The sequence below is a fragment of the Sciurus carolinensis genome, chromosome 5, assembly GCF_902686445.1.
Source record: "Sciurus carolinensis chromosome 5, mSciCar1.2, whole genome shotgun sequence".
NCBI lineage: Eukaryota > Metazoa > Chordata > Mammalia > Rodentia > Sciuridae > Sciurus > Sciurus carolinensis.
This window is the reverse complement of record NC_062217.1, coordinates 121,242,556-121,260,733: the sequence shown is the minus strand read 5'-3', so window position 1 is coordinate 121,260,733 and position 18,178 is coordinate 121,242,556.

Here is an 18,178-nt window from a genome sequence, read left to right as displayed (position 1 = left end):
TAGGAAGGGGTCAGGGGTCCAGGTGGCGTAAGCAGGCCCCCAAGACTCAATGGGTTTTGGCAAGACAAGGGACCCGTGTGGAACCAGAAGGGATAAAAGCCACCATGATGCTCTGACTTCTGCAGAGACTGAGAGTCTCTCGAACCTCAGTTTTCCCATCTGTGGAAATGGAGCCAAGTCTGGAACAGTGTGTGGGACCTACATGATGAAGCCAAAGAAGTCTGCTGTGCTTCTTGGGTTAGTTCCTTAACCTCTCTGAAACACACACACATCATCTGTAGAAGGAAAAGGATGCTGAAACGTCCCCCTTTGCCTCTGCGGCTATTGACAGAGCTACAGGAAACATACATAAAGCACCTGGCACAGAGCAGGGTTCAGTGAGGGACATGGTCACTGTTTCTTCCTAGGCCCACTTGGAGGACTGAGCTACTGTGTGTGTGTGGAGTCTGGGTGAAGTACAGTGTATGGATGGCAGCAATTACCACTTATCAGACATCCTGTCCCTAGCCCTTGTCACTCCAGGGACACAAGACTTAACTTTTTCTTGGCCTTTCTCTAGTCTCTTCCCTCTCCTCCAATCCCCATAGACTTTAGAGTCAAAATCCAACACCAGTTTCGTCATCTTCCCTCACTCCAGAACCTACAATGGCTCCCATTGACCCTCACGTCCAGACTCAGCAGCAGCAACACCACCACCCTGGCTTCACCTCCTGCATCTCCACACCGCCAAGCGACTCCCCTCCCTGCCTCCCCTGTGCCACTCATGGTCTCGTCCCTGTCTTCACCTGCACTGTCTCCCTCGCCTGGATGGCTTGTGGCTGCTGGTTACTCCCGTGACAAATACAGTCCCGCTCACCTTCCAGACCCAACTGAGTTCAGTTTCTGAGTCAGTGAAATCGTTGGAAGTAGCTGCTCTGAGGCAGGGGCTTTCGAAAGGCTTCCTTCCTCAGGCAGATCATCTTACAATCGTCATCATCAGCCAGGTGCGGTGGTGCTCACCTATAATCCAGCGACCCAGGAGGCTGAGGCAAGAGGAGCTCAAGTTCAAGGCCAGCCTGGACAACTTAGTGAGACCCTGTCTCAAAACAGAAAATGAAAAGTTCTGAGAACGATGCTCAGTGGTAAAGGCTCCCGGGGTTCATCCCCCAGATGGTGAAAAGTTAAATTGTCCTTGGGATTTTCTAGCTATGTGACCTTAGGAACCTTGCCTACCCTGGCTTGTAGGGTGGTTGTGGAGAGTAAATCCAGTTAGGAGGGTTATAAAGTTTCTAGCACAGCGCTTAGCGCATAGAAAATGGTTAGTAATAGCAGCTATTTTTGTTATCCTGTGTCTTTGGCATATGAAAGGAAGCCATGCAGACCAGCCGGAAATGTGAGGCTTTTCTGTGCAATTAGTGATCCTCTGCTTAAAATCAAATACCTGCTCACCCTCCAGAGCTCCCTATCGCTGAGCATCCTTGGAGGTCTGGTCATTCAGCGCTCCTTTATAGGTATCCCTGTGCAGGGAGCTGCTAGGCCTGGGGGTGGGGTGGCATCCAAGGCCAGCACAGCCAGCTCAGGTTCGCGGAGGGAGGAGTGGGAAGCAGCTCGCGGGCGCGGACTCCCTGGCCCACTGGAACACAAGAGGCACCCAGTGCACTGGGACCCGACCTCAGCGCTAGCTCCAAGGCCTGAGCTATCTTCCCCTGGGCCCTGTCCCCTCTCCAGGCCCCAGCTCATCTCTGTCCCCTGGCTCTCCCTGGCCTGCCACCTGGCCTCCCTTCTGTCCCATCCACGTGGATCGAAATCTCTGCACGTGCCCTTCCTTCTACCTGGGACCCACTCTCCAGACCGCACACCTCTCGGGGCCTGGGAACGCTCGACCCTGTGTTCCTCGGTGCTTGTTGGACGAGGTCTTACAAAAGACCTCAGGCTGGGTTGCAGCCCACTTTCTAACCCCAGCCCATCCCCAGCAAACCTCAGCCCCCTGTGACTCTACGCCCCTCACCTGTGCCACCAGCTGCTGGGACCGTGTGCAGCATCCATTACCTGCTAGAGGCTCAAAAACGATGACCAGGCCCCTGTGGAAGCTGGAAAGGAGAGGGAAGTCAAATGGCTTCGACGTGAGGCACAGGGAGCCAGCTTAGGCCCACGCCAGAGGACAGAGTGGCATGGGAGGGTCGGTCAGGGCCCCTGCAGGGTGGACTGACCTGCCCAGAGGGGACAGGCAGGACCAGAGCCGGGCCTCTACCCTGCAGTCATGGGTGGGTCTCCAGCTTCTGCACCAGACCAAGGGCTCCTGGTGCGCAGAGCCCAGGACCTGTGCTCTGAGTCCCTGGGCAGGGCTGGGTCCCTCAAAGGCACCCAGTGCAGCTCACCACACGGAAGCCGTGGCTGCAGGTCTCAGTGGGCCGCGGGCACGCCAGCTCTTTCCTGCCTAGCATCCTCCCTGTTAAAGAAAATCCCTGCTCCCCACCCCCCTCAGTTAGATGATGCCTATGCAGCCCCCGAGCGAGGGGTGCTCTAAAGATGAGGTGCTGCTGTTAGATCCAGGAGGGGAAGCTTGGAGAAACCTGCGCCCGGGACAGGGCCTGGAGCCTGCGTGGCTGAGCCAGGGGGGTGTCTGGAGGCGCAGAGGCTGTTAGTCAGAACTGATGGCTGCTGCCGGCTCCCGCAGTTCCGAGTCACCAGGGAGGGAGCTGGACGCGCGGCGTGCTCACTGAGTGCTTGGGGTGATTTGTCTAGTGTCTGCGATTGGAATAAGCCCAGGGCACGTTCCGCTGAGCTACTTCAAACTTTTATTTCTCAGCCCATGTGAATTTAAGGGCCGTGGATTCTCCTGGTTCTCACTCATTTGTACTGACGATGGCCTGTCCTTGGAGTCCCTTCCTGCTGTCCCTGAGAGGGGACTGGATGTGCCAGACTCAGAGCTAAGAGCCTCCGCCAGCTGGGACGGGAGCCCCAAAGCTGGGCAGGCCGGGTCTCGGAATGTTCTCGGGTGAATCCCCTTCCCCAGTCCCTCTCGGGATGACTGTGCCCCGGGAGGCGACGACAGGGGCCGCAGCCTTGTCCCTCTCCTCTTCCTTCACTGGCTGTGGACCACCAGTGTGCTAGGCTGTTCTCCCTCTCTGGAGATGTGGTACATGGCACCAGGACATGAGGGGCATTGAATCCATCTCTGGTCTTCAGGGACCACCAAGCCAGGGAGAGAACGCCCGCTAGCTGGTCACCATCCCCACAGGTGCCAGTCTGACTTGGTGGATCTCCCAATCAGTCCGCTGCTCCTGTAGCTGATCACCACTGGCTCAGCCCCGCTCTGCCCATCCCCCATTACGCCATCAACCTCCACTCCAAAAAAGGATCACTCATACATTGCTGATGGGACTCCAAATGGGTGCAGCTACTCTGGAAAGCAGTAGGGAGATTCCTCAGAAAACTTGGAATGGAACCACCACTTGACCCAGCTATCCCACTCCTTGGCCTATACCCAAAGGACTTAAAATCAGCATACTACAGAGATACAGCCACATCAATGTTCACAGCAGCTCAATTCCTAATCACCAAGCTGTGAGACCAATCTAGGTACCCTTCAACAGATGAATGGATAAAGAAAATGTGGTATATATACAAAATGGAATATTACTCAGTCTTAAAGAAGATTGAAATGATGGCCTTTGCAGGTAAATGGATAGAACTGGAGACTATTATACTAAGTGAAATAAGGCAACCCCAAAAAACCAAAGGAAGAATGTTCTCTCGGATATGTGGATGCATAACAAGGAAGGGAAGGAGGGGAAGAATAGAAGTTCATTGGATTAGACAAAGGGGAATGAAGGGAAGGGAGGAAGATGGGAATAGGAATTACAGTAGAATGAATTGGACAGAACTTTCCTATGTTCGCACATGGACACATGACCAGTGAAACTCCACCTCACGTACAACCACAAGAATGGGCTCAAACTTGGAATGGTTGCACCCCATGTATGTATAATACATCAAAATACACTCTACTGTTGTGTATATATAAAAACAGCAAGTTAAAAATAAAAATAAAAACAACCCACCCCACCACAAGCCTCCGTCACTTCTTCCACCTCCAACCCTCACCCCAAACATCTCTCAAACTCCTTCCTTTGAGAAATACTTCAGATGCTGACATAGACAAAAAGAGCCCCTTATCAAAGAAACTTCAAGGAGGGACCATTTAAACCAGGATGGTGACCTGTGAATGAGGATCCCTGAGAACCTAAGAGTTCCCATAAGACAAGCACAGGACACGGGGGTGTGGTTGGAATGGGTCCTGTGTCTCACGTCACATGTCCCCACAGCCCAAGGCTGGGAAAGGCCTGCAAGCTTGATCACTGGACACCGTTACGATGTTCCCAGATTCTGAGTGACATTGTCCTCAAAGAGGAGGAGCTGCGGAATGTTTGGTGGTGTCGGCAGAAGGGCACATTCCTGTCTTCCAGGGGTCACGGACCCTTGGATGAGACAGAGTATTAAAAAAGCAAACACCCCCCACACACACACACACACAAACCACAGGAACCATTATAAAGCTGAACCTGGGACAGGGGAACGGTCTGAGAGAGACAGAGCAGAGGGGTGCCGACCTCGCTGGGTGGGTGGTCCCGAAGGCTGCTCTGGGGACGTCTGAGCTGCCTGCCGAGGTCTCCTCTGCCACCTTTGCCACATGGCCTTGTCCTTCATCTCTTCTGCTCCTAGGAGTACCCTGGGCTAAGATGCCCACAAATGCACCAACTGCTCCCCGGCACTCAAACACCTCACAACCTGGGGAGACCCCCGCAGCCACCGCCTGATGCACACCCAGACGCGGACCCCAAGGCGGCTGGTCTGCCCAGGTTCAAACACTGAGCAGAATCTCCAGGCGCCACAGTAACTCCATAATCAACTCTCGCAGCTTCTAGAAGACTCAATTTTTCATCTGCAAAGTGGGCCTGCCTCAAGTGGGGATTAAACACAGACAAGGGCCGAGACGTCCTTGGTGAGCCGGGAGCATCCGGGATGGAGGGTTCCTGAGAACGGACGGTGGCAGGTGCTGACTTTTCCGTCTCTGACTCAGAAGTGCCTTAACTCAAAGGGGCATGAGGATGCCCAGGGGATCTGGGGCGGTCAGGGAGGAAGGGGCTTGTCTAGCTTTCCATCAGTAATGGCTCAGGGTGCCGACGACTGGAGCCAGCAAGGCCGCGCTGGCCTGGGAGCCCAGACAGGGGGACAGGAAGGCCAGCGCTGGGATGGGAGGGGTGGGGCACTCAGGTCTTAAATAGAACCCCAGGCCATTGTTTCCGTGGGTAATTGTATTTTGTCTTCTTCCCTCTCGAGAGGCAGCCTAAATGAGGACCAGCCAAGACGGAGGCTGCCTGGAAGTTCTAGGAACACAATTGTTTTCGTGATGAAAATTAAAATTGTGTATTTTTCGAGTTTAAAAAAGCAAACACTCCAAGGTCATGCATTGGCTCGGGGCCTCCTGGAATTCAGGCTTGTTTGCTATTCTTCAAGGTGCCTGAGTCTGGGGGCCCAAGGCAAGGGTCAGCTGGGGGCCATCAAAACAGACACAGTGGGACACTCGGTCACCTTGGCCGTCCCAGCCCTGGACAGATGGAAGGTACCCAGGGAGGCTCAGAGGTGGTCCAGCCCAGAGCTGGATGTGGGAGACACCGCGGTCACTGTGGCCTCCCATGCTGTGCCAGCAGGCTTGCGGGCCTGGGGTCAGACTGTGGCGGGAGGGGGAGACGTCCTGCTTCTAGGCTCAGGGTCCAGAGTGTCCCCTCCTGACACCAGCCACGCCTGTTGGGGGTGTCAGGACCCCTCTCGTGGGCACGCCTGTGCGCCAGCCAGTTCTGTGTCCTCCCCCTCCCCTCCGCTGACTTTCTCTCTTTCTCTCCCTCTCTCCTTTTCTCTCTCATATTTTGTCCCTAGAGACTCTCTGTGGAATTAGGGTTTCCGCCCATTTGGAGGATAGATAAGGGAGCCCCAGAGCGACGGCTGGGGTCTGACGTGGGGTCGGCCGTGGGCAGAGCTGGGCCCGGCTTGGCTGACCCAAGTGGACTGAGCACTTCACCTCCCTCCTGCTGGTTGGCCTGGAGGAGCCGGGAGCCCACCCGCGGGACCCTCCCCAGCGCACCTCCTCCCGCTCCACCTGGCACTGGAGGGCCTGGGGACAGCGCCAGCCCCTCCCTGCCCTCCCAGCCGGCCCTGCTCACCGCGGCCCCTCGGACGCTCTGGCGACGCTGGCAGCCTTCCCCCAGCCGGCGCAGGGTCAGCCGGGGGTTCTCTAGAGCAGCTCCCCACAAGCACAGCCGAGCGCTCCAGGAGCTGCCAGCGCCCCCTGCTCTTGCGGGGAGAGGGGTGAGGAGACACTGAGAAACGGTGGGTCCCAGGAGCCAGCCTCCTGGACAGCTGGGCCTGGAGGGGTGGCTGGAGAGGACCTGGGCTGAGCTGGGAAGTGGGAGACTAATTTCCACCTTGGGAACTGCAGATGGACCGGCACTGACCCAAGCAATTTACACCCCACGTTCAAGACCCACGGTGGCCTGTTAGTACCCCATTTTACAAACGAGGGAGCCTGGAGAGGTTCAAGGACTTGCCCAAGACCAAGGACTCCAACCCCACCTGGCTCCAGGGACTGTGCTCCTGAGGGCCTTCCCACACCAGCTCAGGACCAGCCCAGGATGGACCAGGCCCTCTCCAACCCGAGAAGGTACAGACGGGGCCAGCATCATGGTGTGACTGTGGTCACACGGGTCCACCCTTGACATCTTGAAGTCTTGAGTGACGTGTGAACCAACGGCCCCTTAGGGTGTGTCCAGCCCGGAGCCCGGATGTGGGAGATAGGCTCCCTGTGGCTTCCTGTGGTGTGCCCGCAGGCTTGTGGGCCTGGGGTCAGGCTGGGGTGGGAGGGGGAAGGACCTCTGCTTCTAGGCTCAGGCATATCCGATAACCACCATGGGAACCTAAACCATGACCATGAGGTCACCAAACTCTCCATCTCCTGCCCAGCCAGGGGTGGGAAGCCAGGCCAGGGGGCACGCTGGCCCCAGGACCCTGGTGGCTGGAGTGGGAGTTCCAGGGCTCTTCCTTCTCCGGCCTGGGGAGGTAGGTACGCATATCGGCTCTACCAGGCCTGGAGGAGCAGCTGTACCGCTATGAGCTGGACCCACGTAAGAATCAATCACAGCTGCTCAGGGCCAGGCGATGGGCTAAGCTGGCCCTCCCAGGTGTCCTTCCCTACCTCCCACCCCCCAACGGGAAGCGAGTTCCAGGATCCAGAGTCTTGCACGGCCGGAGGCTGGGCCCTCTTTCCCACAGTTACAACCCACCCGGAGGGACTCAACGTCCTTGGAACCCAGTGCCTCACGCTTTCACACCTTAATGCTGAGATGCTGCACCAGGCTCATTCCTGCCAAGCCGAGAGGCTGGTCAGGGTCAAGGAGAGGTCCTGGACGTGGTGCGGAGACGGCAGGGCAGGCGGGACACGGGAGTTCTGCCCCAGCTCCCAGGGCACTTGAACAGGCAGCAGGATGTCACCGAGCTCTCTCCTGAGTAACATCATGGGTGAGACCTGAAGGGCGCCCTGAGGTCCCTTCTGCTCAGAGTTGCAGTGGCTGGGACTCATTGAGATGAGTACAGCGCAACCCAACCAGGAGAAGTCTGTTTCTTCTAAGCCCAGCGCATTGAGACCAGTTTCTCTGGCTTGGCAGAAACCCTAAGGTGACCCCAGAATCATCTCAGCAACCCCAAGACTCCAGCGAAGGCCTGGGCGACACTTCCATTCACCTGGCCTGGGGTCAGAAGCCTCTTGACTCAATCGCTGTTGGCAGAAGGAAGACTGGTGGCTGGGCCTAGTCCCCACAGGAGCAAGGGCTGGCTGGGGAGGAGCGTTCTCCAAGGAAGGTGGAGGGAGGGGAGTCCAGCTGGCCAGGCCATCCTCGCTGACTGGTCAGCAGAGGGGCTGGCCTCCTCTCTAGGGGCACAAAGCCTCCTAGACACCCCCCAGTACACAGGCAGATGGGCCTGTCTGGATCCTCTTGAGGTGAGAGCCTCCACAGGAGGTCCAGAGGACCCTCTCGTTCATTCGTGTGTCCCAGCAGCCTGCCACGGACCCAGCATATGATCACTGCTCTGCACACATTTGGGAAAAGAAGGCTTTAGAGCATTCCAGAGCTTCAGGTTCCTTCTCGAGCATTACCTTGGTCAGGGAACAAGAGCCTACGTGGCTTAGGCTGCAAGTGACAGCAAGAGCAAAGTCATCTTAAAATGGTTCCACAAGAAAGGAATGTATTATCCACAGAAGGTGAATGTATTATTCACTCAAGTCCAGAGGTAGAGTGGATTTCAGGACTGGTTCGACTCAGTGGCTCAAAAATATCGCCAAGGACCTAATTTCTTTCTTTCACTTCTCTCCCTTTTATGGCATTATCTTTATCCTAAGGCTGCCTTCCCTGTGGTCTCAAGGGGGCTTCCAGAATTTCCCCTAACTGCATACTTCTCTCTCACAGAGAGCAAAAGAGAGAGAAAACCTGTCTCTCAGCAATCAAAGCAGAAGTCCTGAGATAACTCAACTTGGACCAGAGGTTCACCCAGGAGCCCCTGGTTGTGGCCCGGGGACGGCAGGTGTTGGCTGGATTCAGTCAACAGGCTCCATTTCTACCTGAGCTGGAGTTGGGTCCCTGGTGTCCTCAGCACAAGGCTGTGGGCAGGGGAGGCTGGTGGCCAGTGGGTGGCTGCCCTCATTCCGAGCTCCCAGGAACCACGTTTTCTGCTTCCCTTACTGTCGTCAGATTGTAATGATGGTGTCACAGGTTGTAATTTAGGTGTTGGCCTTGGGCGTCATTAGACCTTGAGCTTATTGGAAGCTGGGACCACATCTAATCTATTGCTGGGTCGCTGGGTCCCCTGTGTCGCAGGGCTTGACTCCCGGTCCTCAGGCATCACTGTTCAACCACAAAACCTGGGCAAAACCGCCCAGAGCACAACTCTCACGAAATAGATGTCCCTCTGCCCAAACAGGCTGTAACAGCTTCCTGTTTGTCCCCTAAAATATATGTGCATATATTTTTCCTTGCATGATTTCTTAATTTGGGAACCTCAGCGTGTTAATTCAGGGGAAGAAAAGCATCTCTGACTGCAGGAAGCAGGTTACAGGCCTCACCTCCTCCACTTCCTGCTCTGGTCAAGGTGGGTGGTGATGTGTATTTCCCCTCGGCGTGGGGTGGACATAAATGTGGTCACTCCCTGGCCCAGTCACAGCATCCATGATGCCCCAGGGACGGTGGGGCAGCCACAGGAAACCCAGCAGCTCACAGAATTCGGGCACATCACAGGCCCAGACTCTGGGGCTAAAAAGGGCCTCAGGCAAGGATCAAAGTGTCCTTCCCGCCTGGAGGAAACCCCAGGGAGTACGGGCTCATCACACACTGCTCCCAGGAGGGCGTGACGTCTCCAGATGGGAGGCAGGTCACTCGACCAAACTGCCACCTCCTTTGCTGTGTTCTTAGTCTAGACCCTGGGGTTCCAACACGACAGGAGATCTGCGGCTTCCCCCAGCCACGTGGGCCTTGCCAGGCCTGTCCTCGGGCCCTGGAGGGCAGAAGAATCTAAGACCAGCTCCCAGGCCTCCGCCAGCCCATGCAGCAGGGCCTAAAAATACATGTAAGAGAGCACTCATCACGGGTCCACAGGGACCCAGAGTCTATAATGGGGCCACTTCCCAGACCTGCAAACCAGCTGTGTAAGCCTGCACCCCTGGGGTTGTTGGCAGAAACTGGGTCAGAGCACAAGAAACCATTAGGAGCTGTGCCGTGGCCCCAAGGGCCGCTCCTGTTCCTCCTCAGGCAGCCACAGGCTCCACCCACTGTCCCACCAAAGCTTTGTTTTGCCCTTGGAAAGCACGGACAGAGGTCAAGGCCGGCTAGCCCCAAGGTGCGGGCCATCAGGAACCTTGCATTTGGAATTTGAGAAGAAAGCTCAGGGTGCCTGGCAGAGGGCCTCACCCGCTCTGGGCCTTCAGAGGGCGGGAGCTCCAGGGAGAGGGCTGGAAGGCCAGGGAAGCATTTGGCACTGGGGCAGGGTCCGGCCAGCACCATGCAATGGTTTCCATCTGGAGTGGAAACTAGAGGTCCCTGGAGAGCCATGTGTTGGAGGTCTGGTCCCCAATCTGCAATTCCACGGTGGTGAAACCTACAGGACATGAAGGCTAGTGGAAGGAAGTTGAGTCATGGGGGGTGTCCTGGATGGGGGACCCCAGGCCCTACTTGTCTCTTTTTTGCATCTGGCCACCACGTGCTCCCAGCATGACATACCGTGCACTGCTCAGGCCCCAAGGGAACGGAGCCGAGTGACCAGGGACTGAAGCCTCTGAACCCATGAGCCAAAGTAGGACTTTCCTCCTCTGGTCCTGACTCTGAGTCCAGGCCTGCACCCCCTCAGCCCCCCAGAGGCCTGGCTAGGCCACAGCGGCTCCGTTTTATGTGGGGACAAGAAAGCCAGGGACCCGTAGAGGGGTCTGCTGCCTCCTCCAGGTGGGCGTCTCTGGGCTCCAGGACGATGACCATGGCCAGGGAGGGAACTCCAAGCTTGGGGGGTTCTTGGGGGAGGAGTGGACATCCAGGTAGAACCTCAAGAACTACACAGGGACCAGCCCCCTTGACAAAGCCCGTCCGTGCCCGAGGAGGGCTTGGCACTAGGCCATGTCGGCTGATGGGAAGGACGTCAGCCGGCGTCCAGTGGCCAAGGGAAGGGGGCAGGGTATAAAACCTACTTTTCAAACCCCATTCTGGTCCTGGCCTTTGTCCTGAGGGGTCATAGTTTGCTGAGGTGTTATGGTTTTTATTGGGTGTCCCCCAAGAGCTCATGTGTGAGATAATGAAAGAAGGTTTGGAGGTGAGGCGATTGGGTTGTGAATTAATCCTCTGATAGGGATGAACTGGGTGGTAGCCGAAGGCAGGTAGGGTGTGGCTGGGGGGCGCACTGGGGACGTGCCTTTGGGGCATACATTTGTCCTTGGCGAGCAGAGCTCTCTCTCTGCTTCCTGGTGCCTTTCTCCAGCTGCCCTCCACCACACTCTTGCGCCATGATGCTCTGCCTCACCTCAGGCTCTGAGGATTGGAGCCGGCCATGTGTGGACTGACACCCAGAAACTGTGAGTCCCCAAATAAACGTTTCCTCCTCCAAATGTTCTTGTCAGGTCCTTTTGTCACGGCTGCAGAAAAGCTGACTAAACCATGGGGCTTTGACCTGAGGGCAGCAAGCTCCAAGGCCCCTTCCCACAGGGCCCCCTGTCAGGATCTACTACCACTGGGCTGGGTATGGCTGGGTGGTAGAGCGCTTGCCTTGCATGCTTGAGGCCCTGGGTTCAAACCCCCGCACTGCAAATAAGCAAATTTACTTTAAAAAGAAAGAAAAAGGATCCCTCCCTGCCAGGGCCTGTGGAGGTTTCACTTTTACAAAAGTCATGAATTTACTTTGCATTTCTCTTCACACAGCTGCCCCCTCAACACAGAGACAAACACACAAACTTGTAAAACACAACCATCAAACACACACATAGACACAAGCCCCTTTTATAGCGTTGGGGATTCCTCTCCCTCATTTTTGGTATAGACACATTTCTCTTTGAACCATTTTATGTATTGTGTATAAAAATTATGAGTATGCTTTCATTCTGCCCTGTCTACCTAATATATCATATACATGTTTTTATGTCTAAATCCTGATAGCACCGCTGTTGGAGAACAGCTGGAGGAGATGACGCATTTAACCCGGATCGTTCTTCAATGGGTCCATCCAAGGCACCGTGGCTGGGGACTGGCAGAGGGGCGGCTGAAAATGTCACACAAAAAAACATTATGTTACAGAAAAAAATCCTTAGAAAGCCAGACGTGATGGCGCATGCCTGTAATCCCAGTGGCTGGGGAGGCTGAGGCAGGAGGATCACTAGTTCAAATCCAGCCTCAGCAACTTAGCAAGGCCCTAAGCAACTGAACAAGACCCTGTCTCTAAATAAAATACAAAATAGGGCTGGGGATGTGGCTCAGTGGTGGAGTGCCCCTGGGTTCAATTCCAGTACCAAAAAAAAAAAAAAAAGAATTCTTAAGAAATTCTCTAGAAGGCAGATTGGTCAAAGAAGTAAGAGAGGGCGGAAGGGAGGAAAGGAGGGAGAGAGGGAAGGAGGAAGGGGTCGTTGAGATCTCAAAATCTGGCAAAATGAAAGAAGTTACCTGAAAAACTGGCAGTTCTCAGCCTGAGGCACCATAAGCTGTCCTGTTTCAGGGTGCCACATCCTACGTACAGGCTGACTGGTCACCAGGCGGACTGTCCTGCAGTGCGCTGGTTTTAGGCTGGGACACCGGCGTAGAGGACACCAGCTCTGGCACCACATCCAGCAAGGAGAGGTCTCTGGAGGCCTGACCCTGCCACCTAGAAAGCCCCAGGGAGCCCTGGCCCGTCACTCGTCACACGTTCAAAGAGAATACAGGAGTCAGGGCCCATATTTCTCCCTGGCCCCTCAGGCCTGTTTCCATGGTGATGCAGACCCTCATGCTGTGAAACTGACCACAGGGCCTTGGGAGCAGAGCAAGCTTCCCAGCCCTCTGGGGCCTCCCTGCCAGACCCCTGAGCCCCCAGCCCTCCCGTGGTGTCCTTTGTGTCTAGCTGTGCCTGTAAATGCCTCCCTGCCCCCTCCGCCTCCTCCAGAGCCCCCTCTTTCTGTCTGCAACTAGCACATGTTCCCCCACTCCCTGATTGATCTATTTGGGGAGAATGGGGGGAAAACGACTCTTTAATTAATCTCCTGCCTTAATTAATTATTGTAATGGCTTTCAACTTGAGGGGAAAGAGAGCTACAATGTGCTGTATGTCGACAAACAGATTCTCTACTTGGCAGAGAAAGGGAGGCCTGCTTTGGGTTTGGGGTTGCAGAGTGATTTATAAAGGTCATTAACACCAGAGAAACACCCCTGCTGTGGCCTCAGGCCTGGCTTTCCTGACGCCTGCTGCTGGCTCTTGCTTTAGGCTCTTGTCTCTTTATCTCACTTTCCCCTCTCCCAAGCGCTTTCGCTCTTCTAACCCACTTCTTTCCTGGGTCCCCCAACCTCTATCTCCCCACCAGCCCCTCTGACTGCCTCCCGCCTTCTCTCCAGTCACCAAGACGCTTGAAGAAAATGGCCGCCAGTGACGCTCTCAGGGCTGCTGTCCACCAGCTTCCTGCATCGAGTCCATGGCCTCAAAGGGCACGGAGAGCCCAAAGGTGGCAACTGGCTCCACTTTAACCCGTTTCTCCATGGTGCTCCCCCGGCTAACCTTTAGAGGTGGCTCCTGCTCCTCCAAAGCAAGAGGGCCACCAAGGGAAGCTTGCATTATGGAGATGCTCTCCAGGCCTCCACGGGGCCGGGCGGAGAGGGCGTCCAGCTACAACCCGAGCGGGGAAAAGCCATGGGGCTGGTAGCATTTCTAGAGAGAAGGAAGGAGATGAAGTAAAGAAGAAAACAGCCCACAAATCACTCTTCAGTGAGGTGAGTCTCCACGGCAACCTGCCCAGGGCTGAGCACCACGGAGCCAGGAGATGCACTGTCGCCTTGGAAACCGCATCCTGGAAACCCACTGGTATTGGTCCCTGTTTGCCTTTGCAGATGAGGTGTTGGGGGTGGGGCTAGACCTGTAGGGTCCCTGGGGGAACTGGGGTGGGGGTGAGAGCAAGGAAAGAGATGCACGGTGAGGCTTGGGTGGGAGGAGGGAAGGGAGAGGATGAGAGGAAGAGAGAGAGAAAAGGAAAGAGAAGGGAGGGGCCGTTCCCAGGAACCAGTCAGCCTGGCAGGAAGTGCCCCGGTGCCCAGTGAGGGAGCGTGCCCACACGCGCATTGAGAGAGGTGAAGAGGCTCGAGCTGGAACCCAGGCAGAGCCTCAAGCAGTTGAGGCGCCCACCCATCAGGTTGTGTGTTCCTCCCTGGCTGTCGCTTACTCAAGTTGAAAACAGGACCCTGATGTCTGTGGGCTGACCACACGCTCTCCCCAGCCTGGGCCAGATGGACTCAATCTGGGGCTTCCAGTCACTCCTCTGTCCCTGGGTGCTGAAGCACAAGTGTGCCAGAGAGGAGGTGATTAGAAGCTGGGCCCCAAGGCCTGCCTGGGCCCTAATTGCTCCCAGCCACCAGTTTGCCCTCCCTTTTTCTGGAAGCTAAGTGGCAATTGGGTTCTAGCGCCACCTGCTGGTATCTACTGGAAGCAAGACAGCAGTGACCAGAATTGGCTGGTCCCAGCCATCCTCCATCCCAGAGTCTCAGGGAACTACCTCTTGAGACAGGTGTCACACGAGACCCTCCTCCAAGCCCCCCTCAGACGGCCTGTGCACCAGATAATTGCTTCAGTTCAGCAAGACACAGCACATCCTGCATGAGGAGCTAGTGCCCGCTCTGGTGATGGTCAGCCACGGGCTCCCTGCAGGCCCTGGCCTCTCTGGGCCTCAGTGTGTACCTGTGTCATGGAGGTATGGAAGCAATTACCCTCGGGGCTCTTCACAGCTTGGACAGTCTCTGAGTGCCTCGACTCCAGCCAACATTTAGTCCCTATGTGGAGGATTCTGGTGAGTCTGGTAGAAGGGCCGAAGCCCTCCCCCTGCACCACTTTCGGTGTTGCCCTGTGGGCAAGGGCTCTGTTACCCCGTGTGGTCCAAGGGAGCGTGGTGCAGGAGGACACTGGAGGTCCCCATCACCTTCCCTTAGCCAAGCAGGTCCCCTCGGCGAGAGGCAGGCACGGAAGCCCCAGCCCACACGGCACCCCCGCAAGAGAGTCCTGCAGGCCCCTGACCACTGCAGTCCCCTCTGCCCATCCTCTGTAGTCTGAAAGAGTCTTTGGACCCACGAAGGCTCCGAGAGATGAGTTAGAGGAGAGCTGGAGAAGCAGCGTTCCCCCAGCCGATGGTGGCGCCATTGCCCTTCCGCACAGGAAGGAGCTTCGTATTGTCTGCGGGAGAGAAGCCATCACAGGGACGAGTGGACACACGGTGCTTGCCGAGCGTCTGTGACTGAGTATTCCACAGAGAAGAGAGCTGTCGCTGGAGAACAAGGGACCAGGGCTGCAGAACGGGAGGCCTGGAGGGCGTCACGGGCCTCCCACTGTCCCAGAAAGGTGGGAAGGGAGTGAGCAGAGGCTTCGAGCTGGGACTGCCAAGTTCAAATCCCAGCTGCCCTGCTCGTTCCATTTTCCCAACTGCTAAGTGGAGATAAGAGCCGTGTCCACCCCTAGGGCCCTGCTGAGGCTTAGATGAGGTCACGCACTGGCCTGACCTGTGGCACCACTCATCACGGGAGAGCCAGGACCAGGGCTGGGCCAACTCTGAGTCATCTCGATAGTCAGAGCATGTAGGGGTGCAATCTGGGGTGTCCCTTCCACAGTGACTACTTCTTGAAGACACACTATATGCCAAGCACTAGGTTGGACAGAAGGACTGGAAAAACCAAGAAGAGAGATCTGATGACAGACTGGCGGGAGCGTCTAGTCGGCTGGGAGGCGGACAGACGCACGGATGAGGAGAGGAAGAAATGAGTTCCTCGCTCTTCTGAGGGGAAGCAAAGGTGCCAGGGAGCATGGCCGGGTCTGAGCGGTCAGAGAGGATTCTCTTAGCCTCTTTCTCCTTCCTGCCAACAGGAACGATGGCTGGAACCTCACAGCCTTTTTGGACCAGGAGACAGAGCTGCTAGACAAGAGAAGCCTGCATCCCTGATAACTGTGAAGCAGCCTAACCCCCCGTATTGTCCTCTCCTGGCTTTTATGTAAGAGAGAAATGAGTTTATTTTGAGCACTTTGGCGGTTCCTTTTTTTAAATTTTGATTCATTGTATACAAATGCAGTACAACTATTGTTTCTCTGGTTGTACACAAAGTAGAGTCGCACCATTTGTGTAATCATACTTGTACAGAGGGTAATGATGCTTACCTCTTTCTATAATTTTTCCTTCCCCCCACCCCCTCCCCATCTCTTATTTTCCTCTATACAATCTATCCTTCCTCCATTCTTGCCTCCCTCCCACTCCCTGTTATGTATCATCATTCACTTCTCAGAGAAATCATTCGACCTTTGGTTTTTGGGGATTGGCTTATTTCACTGAGCATGATATTCTCCAATTCCATTTACCTGCAAATGTCATAATTTTATTCTTCTTTATGACTGAATAATATTCCATTGTGTATATATATATATATGACAGTTTTTTTTTTTTATCCATTCATCAATTGAAGGGCACCTAGGTTGGTTCCACCATCTAGCTATTGTGAATTGAGCAGCTATGAACATTGATGTGGCTGTATCTCTGTAGTATGCTGATTTTAAGTCCTTTGGGTATAGGCCAAGGAGTGGGATAGCTGGGTCAAATGGTGGGTCCATTCCAAGTGTTCTAAGGAATCTCCACACTGCTTTCCAGAGTGGCTGCACTAATTTGCAATCCCACCAGCAATGTATGAGAGTACCGTTTTCCCCCACATCCTTGCCAACACCTATTGTTGCTTGTATTCTTGATAACAGATATTCTATTTGGGGTGAGATGGAATCTTAGGGTAGTTTTGATTTGCATTTCTCTTATTACTAGAGATGTTGAACATTTTTCCATATGTTTGTTGATTGCTTGTAGATCTTCTTCTGTGAAGTGTCTGCTCATTTCCTTGGCCCACTTATTGATTGGGTTATTTGTATTCTTGGTGTAAAGTTTTTTGAGTTCTTTATAAATTCTGGAGATTAGTGCTCTATCTGATGTGTGTGTGGCAAAGATTTTCTCCCACTCTGTAGCCTCTGTTTTCACATTGTTGATTGTTTCCTTTGCTGAAAAGAAAACTTTTTAGTTTGAATCCATCCCAATTATTGATTCCTCCTTTTATTTGTTGTGCTTTGGGGGTCATGTTAAGGAAGTCTGGTCTTAAGCCGACATGATGAAGGTTTGGACCTACTTTTTCTTCTATTAAGTGCAGGGTCTTTGGTCTAATTCCTAGGTCCTTGATCCACTTTGAGTTGAGTTTCATGCAGGGTAAGAAATAAGGGTTTAGTTTCATTCTGTTGCATATGGATTTCCAGTTTTCCCAGCACCATTTGTTGAAGGAGACTATCTTTTCTCTGTTGTGTGTTTTTGGCACCTTTGTCTAGAATGAGGTAATTGTATTTATGTGGGTTTTTCTCTGTGTCCTCTATTCTGTACCTTTGGTTTATCTGTCTATTTTGGTGCCAATATCAAGCCGGTTTTGTTACTATTGCTCTGTCTTTGTCCTCAGAAAGCCCTGAACCGCCCAACTGGAGCTGGTAATGAACATGTCACCTCTGCCATTAGCCTGTGGGTACCGTGGCCCAGCACAGGGCTTTCCTCACAGAAAGGAGGCTCTGCAGCCTTGGGTTGAGTTATCTTAATTGACTGGGAAGGAGTTGGCAGGAGCCAGAGGACTCTGGACAAATCAAGGCAGATGTAAATCTGGGGCAGGAAGCTTGAACCATTCATAGGGATGTCTGGGGACACAGCCAAAGGAGGGCGAGAGGGAGAAAGTTGGCAGCCAAGGACAGGGCCCAGCCAAGCAAGAGCTGAAGGGCTCAAGCCAGGAAGAAGTACCTTCCCGTGACAGAGGCTCCCGGGGGCTGGCTCCAGCTGACCCTGACCCTGAGCGTGATGTCAAGGGAGGACCCCAGACTTGGGCAACAGAGGGGCCTGGGGTGAAGTCCTGCTGCTTACTAGCTGGCGGGTTCAGGCAAGTTGCCTGGCCTGTCTTATTTTATCCATAGACAATTTAAGGAGGTGGCATGACATGTAGGAGCGCTGGACACTGCCTGGACGTGGTGTCTCAGCCCTTCCCTTGCCAACGGCTTCATCGGAAGGTGGATTCCCAGGACGCGCCGAGCGCACCGCTGTACAAGGAACACCCTCCTCGAGGCCGCTGGGGGTTCCGCACAGGCCAAAGCCTCAGGGGAGAATTTCTCAATTGCAATACCCTGGCAAGTAGCCATATTGGGAAATTTTTCAATTTTTTTTTCTCCCAGAAATTCAAAAACAAATTGGATTTGAAATATCCTTGACACAGGGCAGCCAGTTTTCACTGACGGGCACTGTGAGAAGCAGTCAGATACAAACCATGCCACCCAGTGCTATGTGCCAGGCACTGTATATGGGTCTCTCATCTGGACCTAACCACCATCCTAGGTGACATGTTAT